This window comes from Pituophis catenifer, unplaced genomic scaffold, assembly GCF_029215685.1.
Source record: "Pituophis catenifer annectens isolate HBS135680 unplaced genomic scaffold, rPitCat1.0.hap2 SCAF_4, whole genome shotgun sequence".
Taxonomy (NCBI): Eukaryota; Metazoa; Chordata; class Lepidosauria; order Squamata; family Colubridae; genus Pituophis; species Pituophis catenifer.
In genome coordinates this window covers 50,904,170-50,922,514 of record NW_027256884.1, presented here as the reverse complement: position 1 = coordinate 50,922,514, position 18,345 = coordinate 50,904,170, and the positions used below count along the sequence as shown (strand labels likewise).

General features: G+C 41.6%; 1 protein-coding gene across 2 annotated transcripts in view; it reads right to left on the bottom strand.

The window, feature by feature from the left end:
• The window catches only part of RAI2 (retinoic acid induced 2), a 98,232-nt gene extending 82,538 nt beyond the window's left edge, over nucleotides 1-15,694 (bottom strand). For both annotated transcript variants that reach the window (XM_070943785.1, XM_070943786.1), the window contains exon 1: nucleotides 15,402-15,694. The gene's annotated coding sequence lies outside the window, so the exon portion shown is untranslated. The remainder of the gene's footprint in view (nucleotides 1-15,401) is intronic.
• Between the last annotated feature and the right edge of the window lie 2,651 nt (nucleotides 15,695-18,345).

Sequence of the window (18,345 nt, the reverse complement as noted above, 5' to 3'; positions counted from 1 at the left end):
GTACAGTGGTTTAATGCACCCTGTTATTAACACAGCTGCCTGCAATTTCTGCAGGTTCGAATCTTACCCGGCTCAAGGTTGACTCAGCCTTCCATCCTTTCTAAGGTAGGTTAAATGAGGACCCAGTTTGTGGGGGCAATAAGCTGACTTTGTATAAATATACAAAAGTATGAAGGCTATTGCTTAATGCATTGTAAGCCGCCCTGAGTCTCCGGAGAAGGGCGGCATATAAATCAAATTTAAAAAAAAAATAGCGGCCTTCAGCTCTTCTGCATTGTTCGGTCTCATGTCTCTCATCTTTCTCTTGGCAATGCCCCATAGATTTTCTATGGGGTTCAGATCAGGCGAGTTTGCTGGCCAATCAAGCACAGTAATCCCATGGTCATTGAACCAGGTTTTGGTACTTTAGGCAGTATGGGCAGGTGCCAAGTCCTGCTGGAAAATGAAGTCAGCATCCCCATAAAGCTCGTCTGCGGAAGGAAGCATGAAGTGCTCCAAAATCTCCTGGTAGACGGCTGCGTTGACCCTGGACTTAATGAAGCACAGTGGATCCAACACCAGCAGATGACACACAGACTGTGGAAACTTCACACTGGACTTCAAGCATCTTGCAGTGTGTGCCTCTCCATTCTTCCTCTAGACTCTGGGTCCTTGGTTTCCAAATGAGATGCAAAAGTGGCTCTCATCAGAAAAGAGGACATTGGAACACTGAGCAACAGACCAGTTCTTTTTTTCTTTAGCCCAGGTAAGACGCTTCTGATGTTGTTTGTTGTTCAGGAGCAGCTTGACAGGAGGAATACGACATTTGAAGCCCATGTCCAGGATCCGTCTATGTGTGGTGGCTCTTGATGCACTGACTCCAGCCTCAGTCCACTCCTTGTGAAAGTCCCCAACACTTTTGAATGGCCTTTTCCTGACAATCCTCTCCAGACTACGGTCATCCTTGCTGCTTGTGCACCTTTTTCTTCCACACTTTTCCCTTCCACATAACTTTCTATTAATGTGCTTTGATACAGCACTTTGGGAACATTCAACTTCTTTTGCAATTACCTTTTGAGGCTTTCCCTCCTTATGGAGGGTATCAATGATGGTTTTCTGCACAACTGTCAGGTCAGCAGTCATTCCCATGATTGTGATTCCTACTGAACCAGACTGAGAGACCATTTAAAGGCTCAGGAACCCTTTGCAGGTGTTATGGCTTAATTAGCTGATTAAAGTGGGACACTTTCAGCCTAGAATATTGAACCTTTTCACAATATTCTAATTTTCTGAGATTGTGAATTTGGGGTTTTCATGAGCTGTAAGCCATAATCATCAAAATTATGACAAATCAAGGCTTGAACTATCTCGCTTTGCATGTAATGAGTCTATCTCATATATTAGTTTCATCTTTTAAGTTGTATTACTGAAATAAATGAACTTTTGCACAATATTTTAATTTTTCAAGTTTCACCTGTATGTATATCTAATGCTGCTGTAGAAGTATTTCCTTTTAATTGTTAAGCATTTGTAAGAACATATGCCTGCAACCAATTGCATCCTTCCTGCATTAAGAGCTAAATCCTCCATAAATCTTTTTCCTTCTTCCATAAAATGCCACCCCGTTTCCTCCAGGAATTGGCATGTATCTCTTGGCTTGCCTATCTCAAACTACCAGAGCAATCCACACACCTTTTGTACCGTTAATAGGGGACCAAGTGGCTAATTAGGAAGACAAAAGGAGGAAAAGATAACGAAAGATAAACATTGCAGGAAGATGTAAATCGTAAATTAGATTATATGACTGACTTTTATAATGTAGTTAGATTATATACTAGAGTAATAAAAAAATCAGAATTTTAAATTTGATCAAAGAATAAAGTCTGTTTTCTTTGGTTTTCAAGCCTCTGTTTAAGTCTTCGTTTTGGTTCATTTTTGGCTTAAACATATTGCCAGACTTTATAACGGGAGCCTGTCTTAAACTAAGAACAAATTTAGGGCAGATGTAATTTTAGGAGTGGACATCTCTCTATCCCAAAAACGTGAATACCAAATTGAGTATGAAGTCAGGAGGAGTTAATTCCAATATGTGTAAGTATCATCCTCTGCTTCCAATCAGTTGAAAATAAGTATGATTCTTTGATTTCATTGGGATTTCTGCTCCAAGATAATGATCACAGGGGTTCACCTAGACCAGTGATGGCTAACCTTTTTGCCGTCGTGTGCCAAAAGCACTGGGAGCGTGGGGGGGTTGCATGCACACGTGCCTACACCCATAATTCAATGGACCCCACCCCCTTGCATGTGCACATGACCCCCCACGCTCTCCATGCTGGAGCTGAGCTAGGGCAACGCTCGTGTGCCCACTGATATAGCTCCATGTGCCACCTGTGGCACGTGTGCCATAGGTTCGCCATCACAGACCTAGACAATGCAGTTGTTCAGAAAAAAATGTGGCCTCAGTTTATTGAGTTTATTCTCAAGAAAATATATTTAGGAATGTTAATTGTGGCAGAGGGGTTGCTATGTAATCTTTTTATTTTTTAAAAAAATAGCACAGAATGTGAACTAAAGCAGACAATTACCCATGTTGTTCAGAATTTCTTGCCTTGTCTGCTCTAATATCTTGAATATTGCATAAAAATAGAAGTTCCCCATTTTTTAAAAGAACGATTTAGTTTTGGTGGTTCATACTAAAGTTAAGCAAAGCCAGGTTCTTTTGATTTTTGGAGTACTGTGCAACTCATTCATAGCATTACATGAACTCTGCACATACACTTCCTCCTAACCAGAAGTGCTCAAGCGACAAGAGATGTATTATTTTTGTGGGATTGCCCCCATCTGGTCTTCAGTACATGGCTCGTTGGCCTCTGGACGTCAGATTCCCACCACCCAGCACTAGTTCAGAGGTTCCTTTCCCTCCCCCCCCCGACAGAGAGAGAAAGGAAGGGAGGGAAAGAGAGAGAGAGACAAGAGACACAGAGAGGGGGGAGGGAAAGTCACACACACACACACAGATGAGAGAGAGAGGAGTTAGAGATGAGAGAGAGGGAGAGAGGGAGAAAGAAAGACATGAGAGAAATGAAAGAAAAAGATGAGAGAGAGATGAGAAAGAAAGAGATAGGAAGAAAGAAAGAGATGAGAGAGAGGGGGAGAAAGAGATGAGAGAGGGAGAGAGGGAGAAAAGAGAGAGACAGAAAGAGAGAGATACCTGTTTAAAAGAAAAGAGAAAAATGGCTCTTTGAGTGTTTAAAGTTGCAGACCCCTGGGTTAGGCAAATACCCTGGGTTACGCAAATATTATTTTCACTTCTGATTGGTGACTCGTGGCGTTACGGAGGTAGGAGAGCGATCTCTGCTCCCCAAACCCAGATTTCTTTGTGTTTTGGGGGACCTTTAGGGGCACAAAAGCTTGGAGAGCGTTGCAAACTAAAGAGGGAGTCAGGCGAGCAGAAAAGCGAGGGGCGAGTGCTCCCCACTCGACGAGACCCCTCTGTTAACCCCAGCACGATTGCGACTGTCATTCAATGGCGGACCCGAGGCCACGATAAGTCAGCAAAGAGCCAGGGAGTGAAGAAGATCGGTGGAGACAGTGTCAGGAGTGGAGTCCTTTCTCCCTGATTACCACAGAGACCTAGAAAATCGGAGAAGAGAAATTGGTCCTATCGGGAGAGAAGACTCACAAAAGGAAACTGAGCGGCGACTGGATGGAAAGAGAAAGATTTGACAAGCTGAACCGACAGGACGGCACGGGAGAATAAATAGATTGTTCTACCACAGTGGAGGCACAAGGAGAAAGATCAGTGGGTCGCTGTGAGTAAAAATAAAGTGGAAGAAGTGTTGCTGCTACGGAGAGAATCGACGGAGAGACCAGTAGACAGCGATTTGGCTTGAGATCGGAAAGGAAGGAAGCAGGAAGCACGGCCATTACAAGGAGCAGGCAGTAGAAGAGGAGCGTCCAACGGAATTGAGAAAGGTGCATCGAGTGTATATTTGAACAACTTGGATTAATCGGAGAAATTGCTGTATTAGAACGGAGAAGCAGAACGAGGACTTTGAAAACATCCGAGTTTAAAAGGTTTGGAACTGAACTGGATTAATGAATGGAAATTGTGCCAAAAAGCCATTAAAAAACCCCAAAAATCTGAAAACAAAAAACAATAACGAACTTCAACAAATAAAGTGAAAGAACTCTGGACTTGCCCCTTGGAACAGATCTATAAAGATAAAGTACCTTATTCTTGCTTTTCTCTTTGTGACTCCCCCCCCTTTTTATTATTAATTAGTAATAAATTGATAATGATTATATAGCTTATATATTTTAATATCATATATTTTAATAGGCAAATAATTGAATAGTAATTGAAATATAGAAACAATAGTTGATAACTCTATTTATATATATTTATAAATATATCTTATTGCATAGAAACTTAAGAATTTTTTTGATAAGATTAATTGAATTAACTATTTATAACCATAATTAATTCATTATAAACTAAGTAGATAAATTGAGACCTAGATTTAGATATTAATTAATATATATTGATTAACTTGCTTTTTATATGTTTAAATATAGATATTATTGTACAAAAATTGAAGATTTTCTCTTAAGATTATAGGATAATTTCTGATGGTGAGCTCATCTCTCTGCAGGGAAAAGAAAACGTAAGAAACACAGGAAATATAAGCAATAAGGAAATAAAAGGTATAGAATTATAGATACAAGCTTTCTTTAGACACAATTAAGGACACGTTTAGCAATACTAGAAATTAAGATAACGATAGATAAGGAGAATAAGAAAAAGTAAATTAGGTAACTTTAGTGGATGATAGTTTGGAGGAACATTGAAAGGATAGTGAGAGATCAAAAGAGGATCCTGAAAGAGATGACAAGTCTTTCCACAACAGTGTTAAGAACAGGAAAAAAAACCGCCTCAAACCCCACAATTACTATGGCCTCACATGCAACTCAAAAATCGACAGAAGGACTATCTAAAACCGAAAAATCCGTGGTAATCCCAACAATGCATCAATAAAGATGAATATCCTGCCCAAGTTATTATATTTATTCCAAACCGCACCGGTCACTCTAGATAAATTTTTTTTCGCAGAACTGAATAAAATTACCAGGAAATCTATTTGGGGTGGGAAAAAACCTAGAATCTCACTTCGATCACTACAAGATAATAGAAGCAGGGGAGGCTTTGGACTCCCAGCCTGGGAAATTTACCATAAAGCGGCCTACTTAGTTTGGATAAGGGAATGGATCACCCTAGAAAATAAAAGAACCTTAACTCTGGAAGGGCATGGCCTACAAAGAGGATGGCATACCTACTTATGGGACAAGGAAAAGAAGAAAAAAACATACTTCCACAGACACAAGATAAGGGATACATTAATACAAACCTGGGAGGGAATTAGACAAAAACAACATATGAAGGTTTCAACAAAGGTTTCAACTGGCTTTCAACAATGGAAGCCATGATATACCCCAACACGCTAGAAATCGACAAAACGTTTAGGTACAAAGAGCTCTTAGATAGCTGTGGAAATCTTAAAACTAATGAATTATTAAGGGATCAGGGCATCCACATCGACTGGTGGCTATACTTGCAGATCAAATTGAGATATCAAAAAGATAAGGAGGAATTTGGAATAGAGATGGGAACAAATGGATTAGAATACAACAGGGCAGAAGAGGTGGTAAAAGAGCAAATGATCATGTGGGCAAAAAACATAGGTCATAGTATAAATTTGGATGAGTGGGAAAAAAACCAGAATATAAATTATAAATTGACAAAAGCAGCATCTTTTAAAGAAAATCAATACAAAATGCTATATAGATGGCACCTAGCCCCTGCTAGACTAGCAAAAATTTACCCAAACATAAGCCCTAAATGCTGGAAATGTGACTATCATCAGGGTACCTTCTTTCATATGTGGTGGACATGCCCCGAAGTGATAAAGTATTGGAAAAAGATCCAAAAATTGGATACAAGAAGTAATTGAAGAAAAAATAGATCTGGCGCCCGAAACCTTTCTCCTGGGAGTACTAAAAAGAAAATATGAGAAAAAAAAGAGATATTTAATTATACATATCATCACAGCAGCTAGATTAGTATACGCACATCATTGGAAAGGAAAGAGGACACCACTAGAAGAACATATAATACAGAAAATCTTAGAATGTGCCGAGATGAGCAAACTAACATATGAGATAAATGAGAAAGAGGATTCGGAATACTGTACGGTGTGGGGACTTTGGTATAATTGGATGGAAGACCACATAAAGAAGGGATGAGAGATAGTGTAAATATTAGAATAAATGGGTAAATTATGAGACACTATAATAAAAAAATGTATCCAATTTGTATATAAAGTAAGACTGTCTAACCGATTTTACTTGTATTGTACTAGAATATAATTCAATAAAAGTTTATTAAAAAAAAGAAAAAAGAAAAAGAGATGTGTTATTTTTGTGGGATTGCCCCCATCTAGTCTTCAGTACGTGGCTCTGGACGTCAGATTCCCACCACCCAGCACCAGTTCAGGGGTTCCTTTCCCTCCCCCCGCGATAGAAAGGGAGGGAGGGTGTTGTGGCCTGTCAGCGGCCTGTGCAACTAGTAGCTGATTCCGACAGCGAGGAGGATGGTGTGGTGCTGCGCCAGCAGCCTGTGCAGCTGGCACTCGAGTCAGACAATGAGGAGGCTGGAGAAGATGTGGTGCCAGAGGCGGGGATTCAGCCAGGGCCTTCAGAAGCTCCCATAAGTGAAGAGGAGGAAGAGGAGGAGCCTCTTCTTGATGCACCGGCGCGTAGAGCTGCCAAAAGGCAGGAGTGATTCCTCAGGAGGGGGTCTCCTCGAGAGTAAAGCTTGGGGCTAATTGGCCACTCCCTTAGCCTATTTAAGGAAGGATGACAACTGAGGCAATTTGCAGGGAACAACTTCGTTCACTCTCCTTCGTGTCCTGATCTTAGTTCTCTTATCAGTTTCCTGCAAATTGCTTCTGGGCTTTCTGCCAACCATAGTAAGATTACGATTATTTATTCTTTGGATTCTTGTAGGCTGTTAAGAAAGTTAATTAACAGCCTTTATTTGAAAAAGACTGATTTAATTTAGTAAACTAAGATTTGTACAGACTTAGTGTGTACTGCGTTCTTTGGGGTCCGTAGCTGGGGCAGAACAGAGGGAGGGAAAGAGAGAGAGAGAGACAAGAGACACACATGGGGGGGGGAAGCGAGACAAGAGACAGGGAGAGGGAAAGAGAGAGAGAAAGATGAGAGAGAGGAGTGAGAGGAGATGAGAGAGAGAGGGAGAGAGAAAGAAAGAAAGGAAGAGATGAGAGAAATGAAAGAAAAAGATGAGAGAGATATGAGAGAGAGAGATAGGGAGAAAGAAAGAGATGAGAAAAATGAGAAAAAGAGATGAGAGAGAGGGAGAGGGAGAAAGATGAGAGAGGGAGAAAAGAGAGAGACAGAGATAAGATAATTTTATTTCTATACCGCCCCTCTCCCGAAGGACTCAGGGTGGTGCACAGCCAAGTAAAAACACAATACAAACATCATAATTAAATTTAAAAATTATTAAAATTCTTACATTTGCGGCCAAAATGTGTTAAAAACCCCAAAATTTAAAAACTCCAAATTTAAAACTCCATTACAAAGATAGCCCTGCCTGTCGGAAGAGCAGGGTCTTGAGGGCACAGCGAAAAACTTGGAGGTCAGAGATTGTGCATATTTCCGGGGGCAGTTCGTTCCAAAGGGCAGGGGCTCCCACAGAGAAGGCTCTCCCCCTGGGTGTCGCCAGCCAACATAATTTGACCGATGGCACCCTGAGGAGTCCCTCTCTGTGGGAGCGAACTGGTCAGTGGGAGGCTATTGATGGCAGAAGTACCCAGTACCCAGGTCCTGAGCCATGGAGCGCTCTAAAGATGGTAACCAACACCTTGAATCGCACCCGGAAGACCACTGGGAGCCAGTGCAGCTCGCACAGGAGAGGTGTTACATGAGTGCAACAGGTTGCACCCATAATCACCCGCGCGGCCGCATTCTGGACCAGTTGGAGCCTCTGAGTGCTCTTCAAGGGGAGCCCTCCAGGCAGCGGGACATCACATCAAGGGCATCATTGGGGTGGTCTGGGGTGGAGATGTACAGCTAAGTGTCATCAGCATACTGATGTACCCTCACCCCAAAACCACAGATGATCTCGCCCAGCGGCTTCACATAAATGTTGAACAGAAGGGGCGAGAGGACCGACCCTTGCGGCACTCCACACACAAGGCGCCTCGAGGTCGACCTCTGCCCCCCTGCCAACACAAACTGCGAGCAGTCAGAGAGGAAGGAAGAGAACCACCGCAACACGGTGCCCCCTATTCCTAACCCCCTCAACCGCTGCAGCATGATACCATGGTCGATGGTATCAAAAGCCGCTGAGTGATCTAATAGGACCAGGACAGAGGAACAACCCCTGTCCCAAGCCCTCCAGAGATCATCAACCAATGCGACCAATGCCGTTTCTGTGCTGTACCCCTGACTGAAGCCCGACTGGTACGGGTCTAGATAGAGAGAGATACCTGTTTTAAAAAAAATAGAAAAATGGCTCTTTGAGTGTTTAAAGTTGCAGATCCCTGGGTTAGACAAATACCATGATCGTTAAGTGAATCTTGTGGTCATTAAGCGAACACTGTGGTTATTAAGTCCATTTTTAACTGGAAACCAGGAGGAATTGTTAGAAACTGGCAGAAAACATAGAAAACCTCAGTCACATGACTGTGTGGGATGTTGTAACTGGTCATGTGTGTGTGTGTGTGTGTGTGTGTGTGTGTGTGTGTGTGCATGGCTGTCAAAACTCCAAAAACAAGTCAAGTAGCTCTGGGGAGGTCAGTCGTAAATTAGAACACTTGCTAAGCAACCGGCCATTAAGCGAGGACCACTTGTATTTGGTTTGCCTTAAGGGTTCAGAGCTGTATGGAATCTGGTTTCTTTGATCCTTTGGGGGATTGCAAAAGGTCCCGATGGGGGAATCCTCATAGGGAGAACTAGAATCATGACCACCTAGCCATGTCCACCCAGTCACATGAGTGCCAAACCACGCCCACCCAGTCACATGACCAAGCCAGCCCACCCAGTCACACGACTGCCAAGCCACGCCCACCCAGTCACACGACTGCCAAGCCACGCCCACCAAATATGCCATGCCCACAGAACCAGTAGTAAAAAAAATTGAAACCCACCACTGTTCTGCACATACACAGAAGCTTCTGCGCATGCGCAGATCGCCTATGACGACATCCGGGGTGGTGGGCGAAGCCTCCCACTGGTTTTACTACCAGTTCTTGCGAACCGGTCCGAACCGGGGGCAACCCACCACTGATTGTATGTCACTAGATTGAGCTTTTATCCCTTCCAGTATTCCAGTATTAATCCACATTCCTGCTCTGACCTGATCCTTAAAAAACTGAAGTCTTCTTCAGATGACATCTGTGGAATTTTTCCACAGAAAGCATACTGTATAGCAATATTCTACCATCCTTCAAGAGCCTAATTTGGCCCTTACATGAAATATATAGCCAATGCAATGTACTTTTAAAAATTATTTTAAAAAACAATTTTATCAATGTTAAATTAATATTAGCAATTACTAAGTATACAGTCTTCAAATAATGTTTTTAAATCAGAACAAAAGTTTTCAGTACCAAGTAACAACTTGGTATAGGCATAGGAAAAGAAGGAAAAGTAGCTTTTTAAAACCAAACTGTAAGTTACAACACATGCAATCTAGCCTAAAAACAAACCTACTCAAAGTAATTTCATTTTTTATTTCTGTTCAGCACAGGAAACACACACACATAATTTGTAAACAATAGTGCCATTATAAGACGATTTGCTTGGGACCTACATGGTTTTCTTTTTGAATCAATTGATTTTTGGGGGGAAATTTAGTCGTGTAAACAAAGGCAATCCTAAATCTTAAGAGTTTGTATTCTTGCAAATCTAATTTACAAGTATGGTCAGAAGGAATCCCAGCTGAGTTCCATAGGACATAATTCTTAGTTATTTATACATGTCACTGACATATTTTAACTTAATGTTTGAAATTGAGTAATTAATATATTCCCTTGTTTGAAATTTCTCATTTTTACACACATTCTTTAATTATGCAAAGACATTTTAGCTCTGCTAAAAGAAGCTCTTTTTATACATCCTGTTTCATTTACAGAATTTTTGGAATTTGTCCAACCAATGACAATACTGTATCAATCTGTACAGTACATTTCATATGTTTTATCACTGCTTCTTTTTCCTACAAAAATATATATATTTAAAGGGGAGAAATGAAATAGCTATAGAAATGAATCTTGACTGGTAATATTTGGAATCCAGGTAAAAGTTGGTGATTTGAAATCACGAAAGTTCCTGTTCCTCTTGTATCCTGCTAATAGAAACAGATTCTGCAGAATCCAGGCGGTAATTTTTTAATTTAGACACTGCCACTCCTGCCAAAATGTACCCTTATTAAATTAGGATAAAAAACATCACCATTCTTGTGACAGACATAGAGACAAACCACCAGTCATTTTTAATAATTTTTCCCCTATTGAACATCTATATTGAGAATGGACAGACACTGGAGTGGGGATCCAAAGTGGCCATCTATAATCTTTCTTATTATTTATCTTTTGTTTTAAACAGCATCACTTCTGCTTTAATTTGGGGTCCGCCTCACCAAAAGAAACCTAGGGAAAAGACCTATTGTTACAAATAATTCTCATGCATAAAAACAGAAGTTATTTCTGCATTAAAATGCTTTAATTATTATTAAAAAGAGAATGTGGGAGAAATTTAATAAAGTGCATGATCTGCTGAAGTCATATGGCATGGAACTCAAGCATTCATATAAAATTGATAAAAGAGAATATTTGTAGCTCCAGTTGAAATGAGGAGCCCTTGGTGTTCTCTAGGCTTGGTTGTTTTCTTGCAGACATTTCATTATCCAACATGTTGATGTTACCTAGTTTAGGTAATGAAACATCTGCAAGAAAACAACCAAACTCAGAGAGCACCAAGGACCACTTGTATGAAACCATCAGTCATGAGGGTCAAGTCTCTACATAGCAGACATATCAAAGATTGCACATACTGGCTTATGTACAATAATTACTGTAGCGTATATTTTTGCTGCACAGAATTCCTCAAATATATTTATAGTTTTGCAAGTAGAAACATCTTAAATAAATGTGTATCAATAAAGGCTAGCTGGTTTTTAATTGAGTTTAAGCCTAATTGGGGTCAGTTTTATTTATTTAAAGAAAGAATCAGTCACTATCCTTATGTTATTTTGAAAATCCAGTTGTTCACTATAAACTTCATTAGAGTTGGGTGACAAATAAATTCAAATTTATGCACAGTCACCCATGCCCTCGTCACGTCTCGCCTGGACTACTGCAACGCTCTCTACATGGGGCTCCCCTTGAGGAGCACCCGGAGGCTCCAACTGGTCCAGAATGCGGCCGCGCGGGTGATTATGGGAGCGACGTGGCGCTCCCATGTAACACCTCTCCTGCGCGAGCTGCACTGGCTCCCGGTGGTCTTCCAGGTGCACTTTAAGGTGTTGGTTCTCATCTTTAAAGCGCTCCATGGCTTAGGGCCAGGGTACTTACGACACCGCCTGCTGCTACTGATAACTTCCCACCGGCCAATACGCTCTCACAGAGAGGGCCTCCTCAGGGTGCCGTCGGTCAAGCAATGTCGGCTGGCGGCCCCCAGGGGGAGAGCCTTCTCTGTGGGGGCACCCACCCTGTGGAATGAGCTACCTCCTGGAATACGACTGATCCCGGTCCTCCGGACCTTCCGTAAGGCCCTGAAGACTTATTTATTCCAGCAAGCCGGCCTAGCCTAAAGGGTTTTTAATGGGATTTTTTAAATTTTATAGACTTGGGGTTTTAAAATGGGAGGCCGATTGATTTAATCTTTTTTAATTATCTTAACTTTTGTATTGTATGTATTTTAATTTTGGCTGTTCACCGCCCTGAGTCCCCTTGGGAGAAGGGCAATATACAAATTAAATTAATAATAATAATTAATAATAAATAACTAAATAATAAAATATCACCAACTCCCATAGATTATGGGCATTTTTGGTATTAAAGAACTCAGATAAAATGGATTTCTGCATTTTGATGCTGAATACTTGATTACATTAATTACATTCCTTATATTAATTACATTCCTCAGAAACTTAGACTCAAAGTTTTAATGTTGTCAGTTTCTTCTTCTGAAAAGTAGTAGTTCCAGCTGATAAAGTTAGTGACATTAGGAATACAATGTTTTGATTGTTCATCTCTTATCTCCATGCATTAAGATTGATGCCTTCTAATTATAATCTAATAGGGACTTCCCAAAATAGCATTTTATCATGTGTAACTGATTCAGAGCAGCCACACTGCTAATAAACAGACATAAAAACCTTAGATTGGCCGATTCAGAGCTATGAAGTGGAAAATTTGAAAAGTTATCACCTTTCTAACAGGGTATATGGTGGCAGGACAGCCATAAGAATAACAGTAGCCTTTTTTGCACTGACTAGGCTGTGTTTCTACACAACGGTCAAGTTAGGGGCGGCTTTCAAAACCTGTCGCTACATGTTTGCTCGTGGGCACGTATGTGCTTGCGTGTACGCGTCCAGGCAGGTGGGGGGAGCCTCCCACCGCCGCCACTACCCACCACTGTGTCAAGTTAACAATCAAGCAGTTACTCATAATTCAGAGCATGCCTCGTTTTCTTTATTCCATTATTTCTTGGGCATAGCCTTGATTCACAGAGAAACTTGAAGTCATTTTCCAAAACTGTATGGCTATCCTTGTAACCAAACATTAATTGTCCAGTTCCAAGGATATTTTTTATTGTGGTAATTCTTATCTAGTCTTGGGTACTTATTGCATGCTTAGAAGTGGAAGCACTTTGATTTCACTCAAGGCAAACGAAATTCCTGGTCATTCTCATCTAATATAATTTATTCTTGAGCTGCCCTATTCTTTATTGGCATTGTAAGAATTTTAACATTATTGTTTTCTTCCTTGATAATAGAATATGCTATTGCATATAAACTGCAACTATTTTCAAGATTCAAGTGTAAGTGAAATCCTTTGCATTTCTCCTTCTCTGGAAGAGACAATGATATGTATTCTTACTTAATTTCTATTGGCCTCTCTATTCTTCAATTAGCTATTTTTTGCAATAGAAATACCCCAGATTTTTTGACACATTTTCATTGTTATGAAGGGTTGAAGACCACAACTTCAACTTCTGACTCTCTTATATTTACATTTTTTAATTTGGTCTTAAGGGGCCAATTCAGTGAGATCATTGACTGTAGATCTCTAGTACAGATATTAAAGACTAAGTTTGCTGTTTCCTTCAGACTATCACAAGTCTGATAAAACATATTTTTATTATATAAACACTTGCCAGGCTCTATTGGATCCGGTAGATCTTCCTGTGCTCATCTCCAATATTCTATTTTACAGATAAAGAACTCTTATCTCCATACCTGAATATATAATATGGAAAACCAAACAAACCAAAGATACTTTTGTGAACAAAAATAGCAAGCAAGATGTGCTAAAAATGGGAACATATGGGTCCTATTATGTTCTCTTTTTGAAAGATTTTAAAATAAGTCTATCTAGTGCTAAGTACTATTCTTATTTTAAAATGTTTCAAAAAGAAAATATAATATAGCAGGAAAAAGTTTAGTACAAGATATTCCTAAAATATTTTTTCTTAAAAGCAATTAATTTTTTAAAAAAGCAAATGCATACCATTAGAAATAAAAGAACATAATACAGTTTTTAAAAAAGACTTTAACTAAAATGTGATAAATGCAATGTTTATTTTTCAGCAATATTTATTACGCAAAGTAGTATATTATTAAAAATATTTTCTTGTGTTTACATATGCTTCAATAATCAAAATAAAGAACATTAAATCCATGAATATAAGAAAACAAAAATGTACAATTACTTTGTCCAAAACAAACAAATGAACCAGAGGTGAAATTAAAGTAATTTTTATTCTGAAAAACTATGAATTCAAATTCAAAGGAAATGTTACTAATGGTAAAATGTTAGATGTTAAAAATACATTTCTGTGATATTCTACTATCTTTTCAAATGATTATTTTACAAAATTTAGCAGGAGATCTATGGACCCATAAATCTACACTTGACCCCTGTCTCCCTGACTTCATTGTTTACAAACCATGCCTGTCCAAAACCCACTCCTGGGACCTCAGCAATTGAAACACAAAGCAGCAGCTGTTTAGCAACATTTCTAACCCTAAACAGCAAATGCAATCAGATTTCATTTCACTAAATATCCAGGTCTCTTTCAGTGCAGAGAGAGAAACAATAGCCAATTTTTTTATTAGAGACATTCATTTGGGGAGGGGGGAGGGCAAACACAAGTAGATCCAAATTCACGGGTTCAACTTTTTACCATAAAAGCATAATCATGGAAACATACAATATAATTATGTACCATAACGTAGTTTATTATAGATACAGTGTTTCAGTAAAAGCTATGTAATTGTCATATTTTAAAGTTACACCTTAGATTTCTTTTCTTTCCTCATTCTATGCTGTTTGTCACATAGAAGAGCCATTCTTGGAAAACGTATGTAGATACTTCAGATCTAATTTGGGACTACATCAAAGTCAGATTCTGTGAAAGACAAACTAGGTTTACCCCCTTTCCTTCTCCAAATAATTTGACAAAAATACAACTTCACAGCAATGTCTGCCAAAGGAAGAATCTTTAGAGAACAGGCAGTTAGTTGGAGGTTTCCAAAGCATCCCTCTGAAAATTACATAGTTTGCCCTCCTTCAGGGCACCCAGACCCATCATATGCAAAATGGATGCTTCACAACAATTTTAGCCTCCTCCTCCCAGACCAATCGGATGAAGATGAGTTTGAATTACAGTGGGCAAGGCCTTCGTCCACCATGGTTTCATCCAACCCCACACAAATGCACAACAGTTTTGCCTTCTCATCTCCCGGGTCTCTAGTGAGCATCCTCTGAAGAGGAGACAGGCATATCTGGCTCGGAGCTGGAATGTTCATTCCGCCCTGAGCTTCAGCAACCTGTCACCCACGGGCAGCCCACCACTCCGCCCTGCAGGGTCTACCCAGTTCAGCACCAAATCACTCCCTGGCCTCGCAGCAGGCAAACCAGCGCCTGCTCCGCCTGACTTAACCTTCAGCCCTCCTCCCTTCCCGGCGCACAGCGGCGGCAGGGGGAGGCGTTGGGAAAGGAAGGAAAACAGCGGCGGCGGCAGAGGCAGCGGCGGCGACATATCTCCCAGTTCTCTTTTGTAGCTCCGGAGTTTGTCCCCCATTTGTTTCCGATCTCAAAGCTCCTTACCTCTGCTTCTTCGCCTGGGGTTTTAGCTGTTTCAGTGGACCGGGCAGGCTCGCTAACAGAGCAGCAGCAGCAGCAGTAGCTGCTGCCTTCTCTCCCCTCTTGCAGCTGGAGCAGATGACGGACCTCCTCCCTTCCTTCCGTCCGTGTCCTTGCAGCGTACGTATCTGTCAAGCTCTGCCAGCGGTTCCGGGTTGGCAAGGAGGAACCAATATACGTCCGCTACCAGGCGTCCTTCCCTGTCCTGCTTTGCCCACCCCTGCCGTCTTCCTCTCCTCCTTCTTCTCCTCTTGCTGTTGTCGCCGCCGCTGCGGTCTGACGTCTGAGCAGCCCTGACTTCCCTCAGTCTTTCTCTCACTCCTCTGGGGCGGGAAGAGAGGCGGGGCAGGGCAGTAAGAACCTAGGCGCCTGTGCCCGCCTCCAAATTGGTGGTGGGTTGCTAGGACGCATGCCTGCCACCGGCGGGAGAGGCGAAGGCTAGAGCGGGAGCTGGCACGCGCCACCGACCTCTGCGCGGCGCGCGCAGGCAGTAGGCGCGCAGCCGCCCTTTCCCGTCCTCTCCCAGGCAAATACATCTCCGAGAGACAGTTGAGCGACGAAAAGTGGCGTTGATCCAGGGAGGAAGAGGAAGGCGGGATTGTGTGTTTTTGCTGGTGTTCTGAGAAGGGACCGAATGGACGGAGAGAAAAAGAACCCAGGAAAAAAAGGGGAACGACCGCGGAGCAGAATAAAGAGAAATGGCTATAAAGTTGGAGATGGTCACCGTAGGGGTACCCAGAGGTCGTATATTTTATTTGGAATGGCCCATATATGTGAGCGAAGGATTTGTTGCCTTAAAAATCACTAGGATAAATTGCCAGTGCTATCTAATTTCATCAACCTCTAATCATTCCATAATGTGTTGTACTACCAAAACAGTGTCAAACCATCTCAGCGGTGGGATGTTTGCTACTTTCCTTAATGTCTTGAAAATATAACCCAAGATAATTTATAAACTAAAGTTAGTGTAAATTCTGTTTTAGTAGGATGAATCATTGTAATTACACTTACTGACTTATTTTTAGGACTCTAGACCAGGGGTGAAATCTAAAAATTTTGCCTACCGGTTCTGTGGGTGTGGCTTGGTGGGGAGGGGTGTCCTGTGACTGAGTGGCATGGTCAACTGGATGTCATTCACAGCCATGTCCACTCAGTCACAAGACCCCCCCACACCAAGCAATGTCCACACAACCCAGTAGGAAAACTTTTTAAATTTCTATTCTACCACCTGCTTGCCACCCGCTCTCCCTTCGCTTTGGGTCGGGGGTGGCCCAGGGATGCGCTATTCCCCGGGGCCTTGGAGCTGCTGTCCACTTCGACCGGGTCAGGGAATGCACCATTCCCTGACTCTGGCCTTGCCCCAGAGCCACTGCCTGCTCACCACCTGCCTCAATCGGGTCAGGGAATGAACCATTCCCCGACACCAGCCTTGCCCTGGAGCTTCCGCCAGCTGTCCCTTCGCCACGCGGCATGTCCTTAACTTTCTCCCGCGGCTGGCTGCCAGGGAAGGCAAGCGCCCGAAAGTTACCAGAGCCGCTCTCCTTCTTGAATGTGCCGCCACCATTGCCGCCCTGTTCCACGCATTGGCTGCGCAAGCGCACATCCAACCTGCCACTGATGAATGAAATAAAAGGTGTGTGCTTGCATAACCAAACTTAGCTCAGACAACCTACATAGCCAGCTATGACCCCTACAACAGCCAACAGAATACATGTTCTTACACAGGAACAGGAAGTTCAAGTGCAAAGCCCAAGAGAAGGTATAAAAGCCACCCACTCTCAACTCCATGTGGTCAGCTACCCAGAACCATGTGCTTGGTGGTTCTATTCATCATTAAACCATCTTTCCAATCAACCTCCATGTTTCCAGTGTCTTTGTCCCAGATTGGACCTGAACCAGATGGATATTTCTTTCAACAGTACTTAATAATTTGTAAAAATAATTAGGAATGTAAACATGCACAAGGTGTTTAACAACTGCAAAAATGTTGAAGTATATTAATTTTATCACGTAAAAATTATTAAAAAGTGGATGCTCTATAGCAAAGACCATAAATGGTACTTTCACATGACTTAAGCTGTACGTTTAAGTTGTATGTTCAATGTAAGTTGAACATAAATTGTTCACAAGGATATGCAATATTTCTGTTGCTTTTATTAATAAAGTGGAAAGTTATTAATCTAAACTCATATAAGGAATTTAAGGACAGGAAAGACATCTTAGGAAGTCTGAAAAGAGTCAAAAGCTAGAGAGCTTAGGCTGCAATGCAGTCCAGAAGATAAATGAGTGGCTGATAGCCATCATTCAACTAATAGAAAAGCCATCTGTAGGAAGTTTTTTTGTTTTAATAAACCGAAGACGAAAATGCTTTTCCTAATATTTATAGCACAATACAATGTTTTGGGAAACACTTGAATAGCAGACTGCATCATCAACAAAGAGGTAACCAAGGGTATAATAATGGGAATTGAATTCCAAGGCATGTGACACTGTTCTGTTTATGACAATTGGAAACAATCTAGCATGAGGAGAATATTGCTCTAGATTTCTTCATAAATTCCTATGCTGTGGGCAAGTTTGCTTATTTAAAGTGTTTACTAAACAGTAAGAAAAAGTTAATTTAACTGAGACTAGAGCTGTGATGGCGAATCTATGGCACGTGTGCCGGAAATGGCACGCAAAGCCATCTCTCTGGACACGCGAGCCGTCACCTGTTGTTTTTCCGGGTTCTGGCGTACTGGCCAGCTGGTCTTCATGCATGTGGGAGCCCGGAAATCGGAAGAGCAGCTGCCTGGTGCACATGCACCCACCAGGAAGATGATGTTCCAGTTTTCTGCTCGTGCATGTGCACCAGCCAGCTGGTCTTTATGCATACATGTGCACCAGAAACCGGAAGATCATCTTCCCA